Consider the following 13,221-nt stretch of genomic DNA (forward strand, 5'->3'; position numbering starts at 1 on the left):
GTAACACTTGAAATTCTTTGTGAAAGGGAGTGTCTTTGTAAATTTGTCCCTTATATTGTATTGTAAATATAGTGATTTTGGGACTTTCTTTCTTGTGAGGGCACATGAATTAGGAAGGATTAGTGAAATTGAGTAAGTTGAGCATATGTGGTGGACTAGTGCTTTTGAGTCACTTCTTGAGGCTTATTCTTGTCACTTGATTATTTTGAAACTCCCTTGAATTTCTTGAAGTTGTTTTTAAATGAGGGAGTTACTCGGGTAAGATGCACATACTTGAGCCAAATTGTTAGTACCGACCAAATCCATAAGTATGGTGCTTAATTGGGGAATGTGATTTGTAAATAATAGCAATACTACTTGTGTTTTAAATGGTAAAGCCTCATTGAAGTGTTGGTTTTGATTTGCTTGAGGACAAGCAAAAGCTTTTAGTTGGGGGTGTTGATGAGTGGTGATTTTACCACTCATTCTATTTTTTTTTTAGCTTTTATGTCTTTTAACTATAATATGAGGTCGTTTATGATGTGTATTGTTAGATTTTCACGTAAATGATGCTATGAAGTGATTTGAATTGAATTTAAGTGGAATTGAGCAAAAAAGGGCGAAAACAATGCAAAACTCTCCAGTGATTCTGCATCTGCGGAAGAGTGGTCGCAGAAGCAACCCCGCATCTGCGAGAGTGGAAAAGCATCTGTGGATTTGGGCCTTTTGCCAGGAATCGCATCTGCGAGTAATTTTCCGCTTCTGCAGTAGCGCATCTGCGCTTTGGGAGTCCTCATCTGCGGTGTCAGACATACTTCAACGTCCCGCTTCTGCGATAAGATATCCGCATCTGCGGAACCGCATCTGCGAGAATTCATCCGCAGGTGCGGTCAACGGGCATCAGACCTGGGCAATTTAGGCATTTCACATGTTCTCATTTCCAAACCCACAAATACTCGACCTAGCAGATATTTTGAGCATCTTTGGCTTATTTTCAGTTCCAAGAGACTAGAGAGAATAAGTCTTGAAGCTAGGGTTTTGCACACACACTTGGGTTTTGAAGATTTGAAGCTTGTGGTTAAGGATTTCTTAGCCATTTATGTTTATTTCCTTGCTTTGTATTGAATATTTAAGTGTGTAGTATTTATTTCCAACACTTGAATCTTGTTTATGGAAATATTCATAGTTAAAGTGTGGATTAAATACCTTGTTGTGCTTATGTATTGAATGATTTTTATCTTTTTATGAAGTGAGTTATTGTTACTTTAATTATTCTTGTTTTTTAATGTTTCCAAAGGGATTAGCTAATCCTAGGACTCGCCTATTAACTCCGAGTTAATTTTGGAAAAGATAATTTGGGGTTGGAAAAGATTAATTAACAAGAACTTGAGGTTTTAACCCTCATTTTATAGATTCTACCTAGGATAGGATTGAACTACTTGTAGCCATTTTGGGTGTGCTTAGTCTCTTAATTGGGTTAGGAATAATTCAATTAAGAAGTCTTGTTAGTCTTCGGAAGAAGCTAATTAAGAATTATTATCCGTGGCTAATTAACATAAACTCGCTCATATTTGTAAAATCGTGAAATACATTGGATCGTTACTTGAGTGTAATTCCCGATGCATCCATACTTGTAGTCATTGATCATTTTACTTGCTTTCTAGGTTAGTTTATATTTCCACATTTAGGTGGAAATATTTTCTCAAATCAATTCTAAGTGTTTGGCATTGCACGATAAGTGATAATTGTCTTACATTCCTAATCGCCTATATATTGTTCCATGTGGGATTTGACCCCGACTCATAGTTGGGTAAATTATATTGCGTGCGACCGTGTCCATTTACTTTTTAGTAGCGGATTTGGACGTCATCACCTAACTTGACTAGAACTTCACAAGGAAACCACTGGAGGCATCAAAAGCGAGTTTCGAGATTATTTGGCACAAAAAATGAGGTAGAACAGTATTAAAACAAGGGTTTTGTTCATTTAACATATTTTGAGTTGGGAACTCGGAATTGGGCAATTTTTTAGGCGATTTTTACCATATGAATTAGGGTAAGTGTTCTCTACTCGGTTTTGGTTATACTCCATGAATCTATCTTTGATTTTAGCTTTTGGTTGATGAATTTTGAAGAGAAAATTGGGGGTTTTGGCCTAAAGTTTCATAATATGAATTTTTAAGTTTTGAACATCGATTTGGAGTCGGAAGAGTGAAACTAGTATGGTTGGACTCGTAATTGAATGGATTGTCGGATTTTAGGAGTTTTGTCGGGTTCCAAGGCATGGGCCCTGGTGTGAGTTTTGGCCGGATTTGGGATTTGATTTAGGATTTGATCTTTATTATTTGGAATTTTTTCCTTGGGATTTATTTGATGTATTTGAGTTACTTTTGGCTAGTTTTGAGCCGTTCGGAGGTCACTACTGTCACGACCCTTACCCCGAACACGGTCATGATAGCGCCTCTCGTGAAGACAAGGCCAGCCAGACCAAAATTTGCAAAAATAACGATAACAACAGTAGAAACCATCCCGACACAGCCCAAATTGGGGTGTCACAAGTCATGAGCAACTAAGAGATTCGGATACAAGTCTACTGAACACTAAATCTGATACAATAGTTCTGAGAACATGAAAAATGATAAGATAAGGGAGGCACGGGGCTGTGGACACCAACAGCTACCTCGTAGCCTCCGAATCACTAGCTGGACTGGGAGGATCAGCACTCAGGAGCGGACTTTGCGATGCCTGAATCTGCACACATGGTGCAGGGAGTAATGTGGGTACTCCGACCCAGTGAGTAATAATTATAAATAAAGGCTGAAAGTATGAAAACACGTAAAGGCACAAAGCAATTCCATATCAAGCAGTAAAATCACTTAAGGCAGTAAAACAATGAAGAAATCAAATGAAATCCCTTTTAAAACAAGTAAAACATGTAATTTAACAAGTAAATCACAAGTAGAAATTCGCCTCTCGGGCACAGTATCAATCACTCAGAACAATATCAGCCCCTCGGGCTCACTCTCAGATCATAATGGGTACCCGCACTCACTGTGGGTGCGCAGACTCCGGAGGGGCCCCTTACGGCCCAAGCGCTATATCAAGCCACCTCGTGGCATCATCTCTCGGCACTCGGCCTCACATCACTCGGCACCCGGCCTCACATCACTCAAGCCACCTCGTGGCATAAAGTATCTCAGGCCCTTGGCCTCATATCACTCAGCATATCCTCACATATGGCCCTCGGCCTCACTCAGCCCAAAAATCATCACAAGCCCCTCGGGCATTCGTAAAATAGTAGTTCTCAGCCCAAAACATCATTTAGAAATATCATTTAAGTTTCAAATCTGAGTAAAAGTGGCTGAGTTCGTAAAATAGTAGATACCAATAGGACTGAGTTCAAATAATAAGCCAAAATAGTGAGAAAATAGTAATAAAAATCTCCGAAGGATTCAAATAATTGGCTCGAAGCCCAAATATGGCAATCAACCCAAATCATGATGATAACAAATAAGTTTCAGTCAAATACGTGGTAAAAATCATTGATCGGGATGGACCAAGTTGCAATCCCCAGTAGTAAAAGACCCCACGCTCATCATCCAACGCGTGTCTCACCTCAATATAGCACTACGATGTGCAATCCGGGGTTTCAAAACCTCAGGACATCATTTACAATCATTACTCACCTCGAACCGGCTACAACTCTAGCTCGCGACGCCTCTGCCCCTTAAATCGGCCTCCACGCACGTCAAATCCATCCAAAATCAGAACGAATACATCAAAATATACTAAGGGAACAAAACCCAAGCAAAAATAATCGAAAAATATCAAAAATCCAGAAATTAGCAAAGCCCGAGCCTCAGGCCCACTTCTCGAAACTCAAAAAAATTACGTCATTAGATTCCTTATCACCCCACGAGTTCATACATACCAAAAGTTCTCAATTCCGACCTCAAATGGTCCTTCAAATCCCAATTCAAAAGTTCAAAATCCCAAGCCCTAGTTCTTCCATTTTTAGCTTAAGTTCCAAGAATTTCTAGGTTAATTTCACAATAGATTTGAGTTTTAGGTTTGAAAATCTTACCTCCAATCAATTCTCCTTGAATCCCTCTTTAGTCACCTTCAAAAAGCTCTCAAAATACTCAGCTATGGAGGAAAAATGGTTCAAAATCGCGAATAAAATGACTTATAAACTTTCTGCCCAAGGGTTTTCGCATCTGTAATCCTACCACCGCTCCTGCGGTACCGCTTCTGCGGTAATTCCTCCGCATCTGCGAAAATCACTTAGGGGACCAGGTTCCGCATCTGCGGTCCACGAGCTGCATCTGCGACTCCGTAGTTGCGGTCCATATGCTGTATCTTGGGTCCCTGGTTATCCTTCCCAAACCGCTTTTGCGGCTCTTTTTCCGCATGTGCAGCACCGCACCTGCGATCCCCAATCCGTAGGTGCGGAAATACCAGAATCAGCAACTTCTGAGATCTCTTAAGTCCAAAAATCTTCCTGTTAACCATCTGAATTCAACCCGAGGCCCCCGGGACATCAACCAAAAGCACAAACATGACCCAATACCTTATTCAAACTTGTTCCAATGATCAAAGAACCTCAAACAACATCAAATTACCCGAAACACGTCGGATTCAAGCCTAGTTTTTGAGAAATCTCCTGAAATACATTTTCGATCAAAAACCCAACCAAACCACGTCTGAATGCCCTGAAATTTTGCACACACATCCCAAATGACACCATGAAGCTACTGCAACTCTCGGAATTCCATTCCGACTCTCGGATCAAAATCTCACCTACCAACCGGAAATCGTCAAAATACTAACTTCGCCAATTCAAGCCTAATTCTACACCGGACCTCCAAAACCAATTTCGATCACACTCCTATGTCATAAATCACCTCCCGAAGCTAAACGAACCATCGAAACTCACATCCGAGCCCTCTAACTTATAAGTCAACATCCTGTTGACTTTTCCAATTTAAACCTTCCTAAAAGAGATTAAGTGTCTCATTTCTTACCAAATCCACTCCGAACGCAAACTACTCAACTCGTTCACATAAAATATGGATAACGAATCATAATGAAGCATAAATGGGTGAAATGGAGCGGAAACTCATGAGATGACTGGCCGGGTCGTCATATCCTCCCCAACTCAAACAAATGTTCATCCTCGAATGAGTCAAGAAACATACCTGAAGCCTCAAATAGGTGAGGATATCTGCTCCGCATCTCCCGCTCGGTCTCCCAGGTAGCCTCCTCCATGGTCCAACCTCTCCACTACACTTTCACTGAAGCTATATCCTTTGACCTCAACTTCCGAACCTGACGACCCAGAATAGCTACTGGCTCCACATCAAAGGTCAAATCATCACCCAACTGAACCGTGCTGAAGTCCAATACGTGAGACGGATCCCCAATATACTTCCGGAGCATAGAAACATGAAATTTCGGATGCACACTTGACATGCTGGGTGGCAAAGCAAGCTCATAAGCCACCTCCCCAATCCTCTGAAGCACCTCAAAAGGTCCAATGAACCGAGGACTCAATTTCCCTTTCTTCCCAAATCTCATAACACCCTTCATAGGTGAAACCTTCAGCAGAACCTTCTCGCCAACCAAGTAGGACACATCTCGAACCTTCCTATCAGCATAACTCTTTTGCCTTGACTGAGCTGTACGAAGCCTTTCCTGAATCACCTTCACCTTCTCTAAGGCATCCTGAACCAAATCTGTCCCCAATAGCCTAGCCTCGCCGGTCTTGAACCAACCAACTGGAGATCTAGACCGCCTCCCATACAAAGCCTCATATGGAGCCATCTGAATACTCGACTGGTAGTTGTTGTTATAAGCAAACTCTGCAAGCGGTAGAAACTTATCCCATAAACCTCCGAAATCGATAACACAAGCACGCAACATGTCCTCTAATATCTGAATAGTACGCTCGGACTGCCTGTTTGTCTGAAGGTGAAAAGCTATGCTCAATTCCACCTGAGTACCCAACTCTCGTTGAACAAACTTCCAAAACTGGGAAGTAAACTGAGTACCCCGATCTAAAATGATAGAAACCGGAACACCATGCAGCCGAACAATCTCTCGGATATATAACTCTGCTAATCGCTCTGAAGAATAGGTAGTACCCATAGGAATGAAGTGCGCGGACTTGGTCAGCCGATCCACAATCACCCAAATAGCATCAAACTTCTTCAAAGTTCGTGGAAGTCCAACAACAAAGTCCATAGTGATCCTCTCCCACTTCCACTCAGGAATGACCATCTGCTAAAGCAAGCCACCCGGTCTCTGATGCTCATATTTCACCTGCTGACAATTGCGACACCTAGCTACAAATCCCACAATATCTTTCTTCATTCTTCTCCACCAATAGTGTTGCCTCAAATCCTGATACATCTTCGCGGCACCCAGATAAATGGAATACCGCGAGCTATGGGCCTCTTCCAGAATAAACTCCCGAAGCCCATCCACATTGGGCACACAAATCCGGCCCTACATCCTCAACACCCCATCATCACCAATGGTCACATATCTAGCATCATCATGCTGAACTCTGTCCTTAAGGACAAGCAAATGCGGGTCATCATACTAGCGCTCTCTGATGCGATCAAATAAGGAAGACCGAGAAACCACACATGCCAACACCCGACTAGGCTCCGAAATACCCAGCCTCACAAACTGATTGGCCAAGGCCTGAATATCAACTACAAGAGGTCTCTCCCCAACTGGGATGTATGCCAAACTCCCCATACTCACTGCCTTTTGGCTCAAAGCATCGACCACCACGTTGGCCTTTCTTGGATGGTACAATATAGTGATATCATAATCCTTAAGCAACTCCAACCACCTTCGCTGCCTCAAATTAAGATCATTTTGCTTGAACAAATGCTGAAGACTACGATGATCGGTGAATACCTCACAAGATACACCATACAAATAATGCCTTTAAATCTTCAATGCATGAACTATGGCAGCCAACTCCAAATCATGAACGGGATCGTTCTTCTCATAGGGCTTCAACTGACGAGAAGTATAAGCAATAACTCTACCCTTCTGCATCAATACACAACCAATCCCAACTCTCGAAGCATTACAATACACGGTATATGAACCTGAAGCTGAAGGCAAAACCAACATTGGAGCTGTGGTGAAAGCTGTCTTGAGCTTCTGAAAGCTCTCCTTACACTCGTCTGACCATACAAATGAAATACCCTTCTGAGTCAGCTTGGTCAAGGGCGATGCGATAGATGAGAATCCCTGAATAAACCGACGATAATAGCATGCCAAACCAAGAATGCTATGAATCTCTGTAGCTGAGGACGGTCTAGGCCAACTCTGAACTGCCTCTATCTTCTTTGGATCAACCTGAATACCCTCGCTGGACACCACATGCCCTAAGAAAGCCACTGAACTGAGCCAAAACTCACACATGGAGAACTTTGCATAAAGCTTCTTCTCTCTTAATCTCTGCAACACAACTCTCAAATGCTCCGCCTGCTTCTCCTGGCTATGAGAGTACACCAGAATATCATCAATTAAGACTATAAAGAACGAATCAAGATAAGGCCGAAACACTCTGTTCATTAAATGCGTGAACGCTGCTAGGGAATTGGTTCTCCCGAAAGACATCACAAGGAACTCATAATGACCATATCTGGTCCTGAAAGCAGTCTTAAGAATATCTAAATCTCTGATCTTCAACTGGTGATAACCCGAACGGAGATTAATCTTGGAGAACACCCTCGCTCCCTGAAGCTGGTCAAATAAATCATCAATGTGAGGTAAAGGATACTTGTTCTTAATTGTTACCTTGTTCAATTGCCTATAATCAATGCACATTCTCATGGTGCCATCCTTTTTCCTCACAAACAGGACTGGCGCACCCAAGGTGACACACTAGGCCGAATGAACCCCTTATCTAGGAGTTCCTGAAGTTGTTCTTTCAATTCCTTCAACTCCGCTGGTGCCATACGATATGGCGGAATAGAAATGGGCTGAGTGCCCGGCACCAGGTCAATACCAAAATCAATATCCCTATCCGGTGGCATGCCCGGTAGGTCTGTAGGAAACACATCGGGAAAATCCCTCATAACTGGAACAGAATCAATACTTGGAGTCTTAGTTCCGACATCCCTCACAAATGCTAGATATGAAAGATAACCCTTCCCAACCATACGTTGGGCCTTAAAGAAAGATGTCACACCTCCTTTTTCTACAGCCCCGGAAGGGAGTATAAAGGAGTTTTTCCAATTAAAGGACAATCGAAATGGGATTTATTGTTAAAAGATTCAGAGTCGCCACTTGGGAGATTTATGGTGTCCAAAGTCACCGGTTGAATCCCGAATCGAGGAAAAGCTTGACTCTGTTTAACAGTCCGCGAACCAGAAATCCGAGTAAGGAATTCTGTTAACCCGGGAGAAGGTGTTAGGCATTCCCGAGTTCCGTGGTTCTAGCACGGTCGCTTCATTGTTATATTCAGCTTAATTATCTGATTTTAAACAATTATGAACCTATGTGCAAATTTTAACTTTTAACCACTTTTATTAAATTTTTAAGAAGATTGAACGTCATTTAAAACGTGTCTTTGGATCACGCCACATGAAATGTACCCGCAATCCTAAACACATTTTAGTCAACATTGTAAGATTTTGATTTGGGTCACATGAAATGCACACCCGAATTTAGGAAGGTAATATTATTAAATGACGCGCCTAAAGCAACTACGCGTTAACAACTTTGCGAGGGCCATGGAAATTCTCTAAATAGCACGCCTTGATTTCTAAGGATTAAAATTAATAAAGCGAGGGCCATATTCACATTATACTTACTACTTCCTTACTCTCTCTTCTATATATACATATATAGTGGAGAAACGATCAATGGAAAGAAATGTTTGCTTGAAGTTTATGACTGAATCAATGCTAAACAAGAAATGACAATATGTCACTGTCCTCTAGCTAGATAACTTGCAATTCATATTTCACGCCTACAGAACGATATTTCACTCACTTTTAACTATCAAAACTTATCCACAACAAATTTGAACTAAAACAAACGATATGTGAGCAAACCCACTTTTGATACACCAAATACTATTAGGACAATCCATAGCAAAGAAATAAAACATTAAACTTAGATAATCATTAAACTGAAGCAGATAAACTAGCTAATCCAAACAAGAGTATTAACCAAGCGATTCATCAAATATGAATAACAGTATTTTTGAACATGACACAAAGGCACAAAAACTAACCAAAGGCACATACCAGCCCAACGACAGAGCCAGCAACGGAGACTTCGACACGACAAACCTCGAACGGGCTTCGACCAAAAACCAGTAGCAACGATCGTCGATACTCAATCGGAAAACTCGGGACTCGCCAGAAACTTTGATGACTACAACTTACAGAGCTTAAAGAGAGGGGTAAAAGTCTTATGAAGCTTTGAAGAAGAAGAAACAGTTCAAGCGGGTTTTCTGGGATGGAGAAACAGAGGCGACGACCTAGTGTTTGTAGGGTAGTCGTTTGCGAGATGAGGAGATGAAGCTGCAGCGACTGGAATGGCCATTGGGTTCAGCTGCTGGGTGTCGTTCATGTCTGTTTGGGATGTGGAAAAGAAAGAACGACGTGAGGGTCGGGGTCGTTATTGTGTTACGGCGAAATTGGGGTGGAGCTCGGCGACTGACTTCTAGGGCTGAGGTGCGTCGTTGGGAGGTCGCGAGGAGGTCCAGCGACGATGGTGAGCTGAAGGGTGGTCGTCAACGGGGGGTGTGCGATGGTGACGCTGAGTTGCTGTCTGTTTTTGGCTACTGCGCGTAAGTGAGAAGAAGAACTTGGGGGTCTTAGGCTCTAACCCCTTTTAGATTTTTTATTTTAGCATTACTTTATAGGTAGAGTCTAGGTTTAGGTGTATTTTTGTGTATTTTGCCCATTAGTCCTTAGGTCTTTTGTGTATTAGGTCCTTAGGGTCTTTTTTTGTTTGTTTTTATTTTAAAAAAGAGTCTAGAAAGGTCTCTAGGCTTAATGAACTAATCCGAATTGGGCCAAGAATTGGTTTCTAAAACTCTTAAAATTATGATCCAACACATTAATCGACTCCTTTTAAAATAAGATAAAAATACTACATAATGTAAAAGCTAACATGAAACTATTATATATTTTTTTCGTATTTTCAAGATCATGTAAAGATAAAAATAAGGTACTATTTTGTATTTTTTTATTTAAATTTATGAAAGATACGTAAGCTAAAATATTTTTTGTAATTTTCCATTTTTATGACGAAAATAAAGTAAAGAAGTCAAAAATAGTTGAAATAGCTATATTAGGCCTAAATTAAATATTTACATGCTAAAATATAAAAATTCTTGGGGAGGGTCAAAAATCACATGTCTACAGCTGCCCCTCTTTGACTAGAAACGCGAAGAGTTTTCAGACAAAGAACGACTAGACAGGTTTTTGACCTGACCCTTATTTGGAAAGACTAAAACTAGGAGGAAACGGAATGTGACCGAGCCCTGGTATCTGAGTTGCCTATATATCCTTTGCTATAAAGGAATCAGCCCACGTGTAATTTAGAGGTGAGTGAGATGATGGAGTATGCCGAGGTGGAGAGCCGATCAAGGTGTCATTCCGCCGAGGTTCCGGTCTGCGGTCCTAATGTTACATAAAAAATCAAAACATGAAAAATACTAGCTAAGCCTATCAACTACGAGTTACAAGATTCCTATCTATAAGTCTTCTGAAGCTTGATCTTGAGTCTTGAATGGTTCTTCATGCAGACTTTGGATTTGAACCTTGACGCTTGCTAGTTGCAGGTGCTAGCTCAGTCTTCTTCAGCTTTTCAGATCAAAACAGGGCATGCAGTGCTTGTGACCTCGGCCACGTCTTGAGCCGCCCACATCTTTCATCGACTTCTGCATCTAGATTAACTTCTTGCCTTTCTCTTTTTTTTCTTTCTTTATTGTGACTATCTTCTATTGATCACCTCGGACTGTTGACTTGCATTCTTGCCACGAGCTTCTTTTGTTGCTGACTTGAATTGCATTCTGAAGTGAATTCCCTTGTTTTCCAGGTGGGTGCTTGGTTGCCAAATCTTGAACTGTCTTCCTTCGGAACTACTTTCCCTTGAAACTTGAAATATATTCCCTTGTTCTTCAGGTGGGCGCCTGATTGCTGAACTTGAAATGTATTCCCTTGTTCTTCAGGTGGGCGCTTGATTTCCACAAAATAGACAAAAATTAAAGAAAACTTCTGCCCCAGTTTGGCATGTTACCAAATATCAGTAAGAACTTGAAAACTGAAACTTGAACTATACTCCCTTGTTCTCCTAGTGGGCGCCTGATTGCTGAATTTGAAAATGTATTCCCTTGTTCTCCAGGTGGGCTCCTGATTGTTGAAATGGAAAATGTATTCCCTTGTTCTCTAGGTGGGCGCCTGATTACTGAACTTTGAACAATGTATTCCCTAGTTCTCTAGGTGGGCGCCTGATTACTAAACTTGAAATGTATTCCCTTGTTCTCCAGGTGGGTGCCTGATTACCAAAACTTGAAATTCCCTTGTTCTCCAGGTGGGCACCTGATTGCCAAAACTTGAAATGTATTCCCTTGTTCTCCAGGTGGGCGCCTGATTTCAACAAAAATAGACAAAAACAAAGAAACTTTTCTGCCCCAATTTGGTGGCTGGGCACATCTATGATTGTAAACTAAATCATGTTACCACATATCAGTAGGAACTTGAAAGCTAAAACTTGAATTGTACTCCCTTGTTCTCCAGGTGGACGCCTGATTGCTGAACTTGAAATGTATTCCCTTGTTCTCCAGGTGGGCGCCTGATTGTTGAACTTGAAATGTATTCCCTTATTCTCCAGGTGGGCGCCTGATTACCAAAAATTGAAATGTATTCCCTTGTTCTCCAGGTGGGCGCCTGATTGCTGAACTTGAAATGTATTCCCTTGTTCTTCAGGTGGGCGCCTGATTGCTGAAACTTGAAATGTGTTCCCTTGTTCTCCAGGTGGGTGCCTGATTTCTAAAAACTCAAACTATATTCCCTTGTTCTCCAGGTGGGCGCCTGATCGCCGAATTTAAAAAAATGTATTCCCTCGTTCTCCAGGTGGGCGCCTGATTGCTGAACTTGAAATGTATTCCCTTGTTCTCCAGGTGGGCGCCTGATTACCACAAAATAGACAAAAACAAAGAAAACTTCTACCCGAGTTTGACATGTTACCAAATATCGCTAAGAACTTGAAGCCTGAAACTTGGACTATACTCCCTTGTTTTCTAGGTGGGCGCCTGATTGCTGAAATTTGAAAATGTATTCCCTTGTTCTTCAGGTGGGCGCCTGATTGCTGAAACTTGAAATGTGTTCCCTTGTTCTCCAGGTGGGTGCCTGATTGCTAAAAACTCGAACTATATTCCCTTGTTCTCCAGGTGGGCGCCTGATCGCCAAATTTAAAAAATGTATTCCCTCGTTCTCCAGGTGGGCGCCTGATTTCCACAAAATAGACAAATACAAAGAAAACTTCTGCAACTTGAAATGTATTCCCTTGTTCTTCAGGTGGGTGCCTGATTTGCTGAACTTGAAATGTATTCCCTTATTCTCCAGGTGGGCACCTGATTACCATAAAATAAACAAAAACAAAGAAAACTTCTGCCCCAGTTTGGTGCTGGGTGCATCTGTGAGTGTTAATTGAATCATGTTACCAAATATCTCTATGAATTTGAAAGCTAAATCTCATTATCCATGAGGGTCCTGAAACTCCTAGTTAAACGATGGTTTTAAAATCTAAATTATATCTTCTAAAGGGGGGACTTCCGCTAAATCTTGTTATCTAAGAAGGTCTTAAAACTACATCCCATTATCCAGGAGGGTCCTGAAAATCAAACATCAAGTCCTATCTTAAGAGTGATGACTTTTACGGCTGAATTAGACTACCCTACAGCAGAACTTACGCTGAATGTTGTTATCTTATTGAAATCTTAAAGCTAAGTCCTGTTATCCAGGAGGGTCCTGAGAATCAAAAATCAAGTATTATCTTAAAAGTGACAATCTTGCGGCTAAATTATATTACCCTACACTAGAACGTACGCTAAATGTCATTATCTAATCGAAATCTTAAAGCTAAGTCTCATTATTCAGGAGGGTCCTGACAACTCTTAATTGAATCATATCTTAAACATGCAAACTTTGAAACAAACTTATATTCCTTGGGGTACATTTATGCTAGATTTTGC

The sequence above is a fragment of the Nicotiana tabacum genome, chromosome 8 (genome assembly GCF_000715075.1).
Source record: "Nicotiana tabacum cultivar K326 chromosome 8, ASM71507v2, whole genome shotgun sequence".
Classification (NCBI taxonomy): Eukaryota; Viridiplantae; Streptophyta; class Magnoliopsida; order Solanales; family Solanaceae; genus Nicotiana; species Nicotiana tabacum.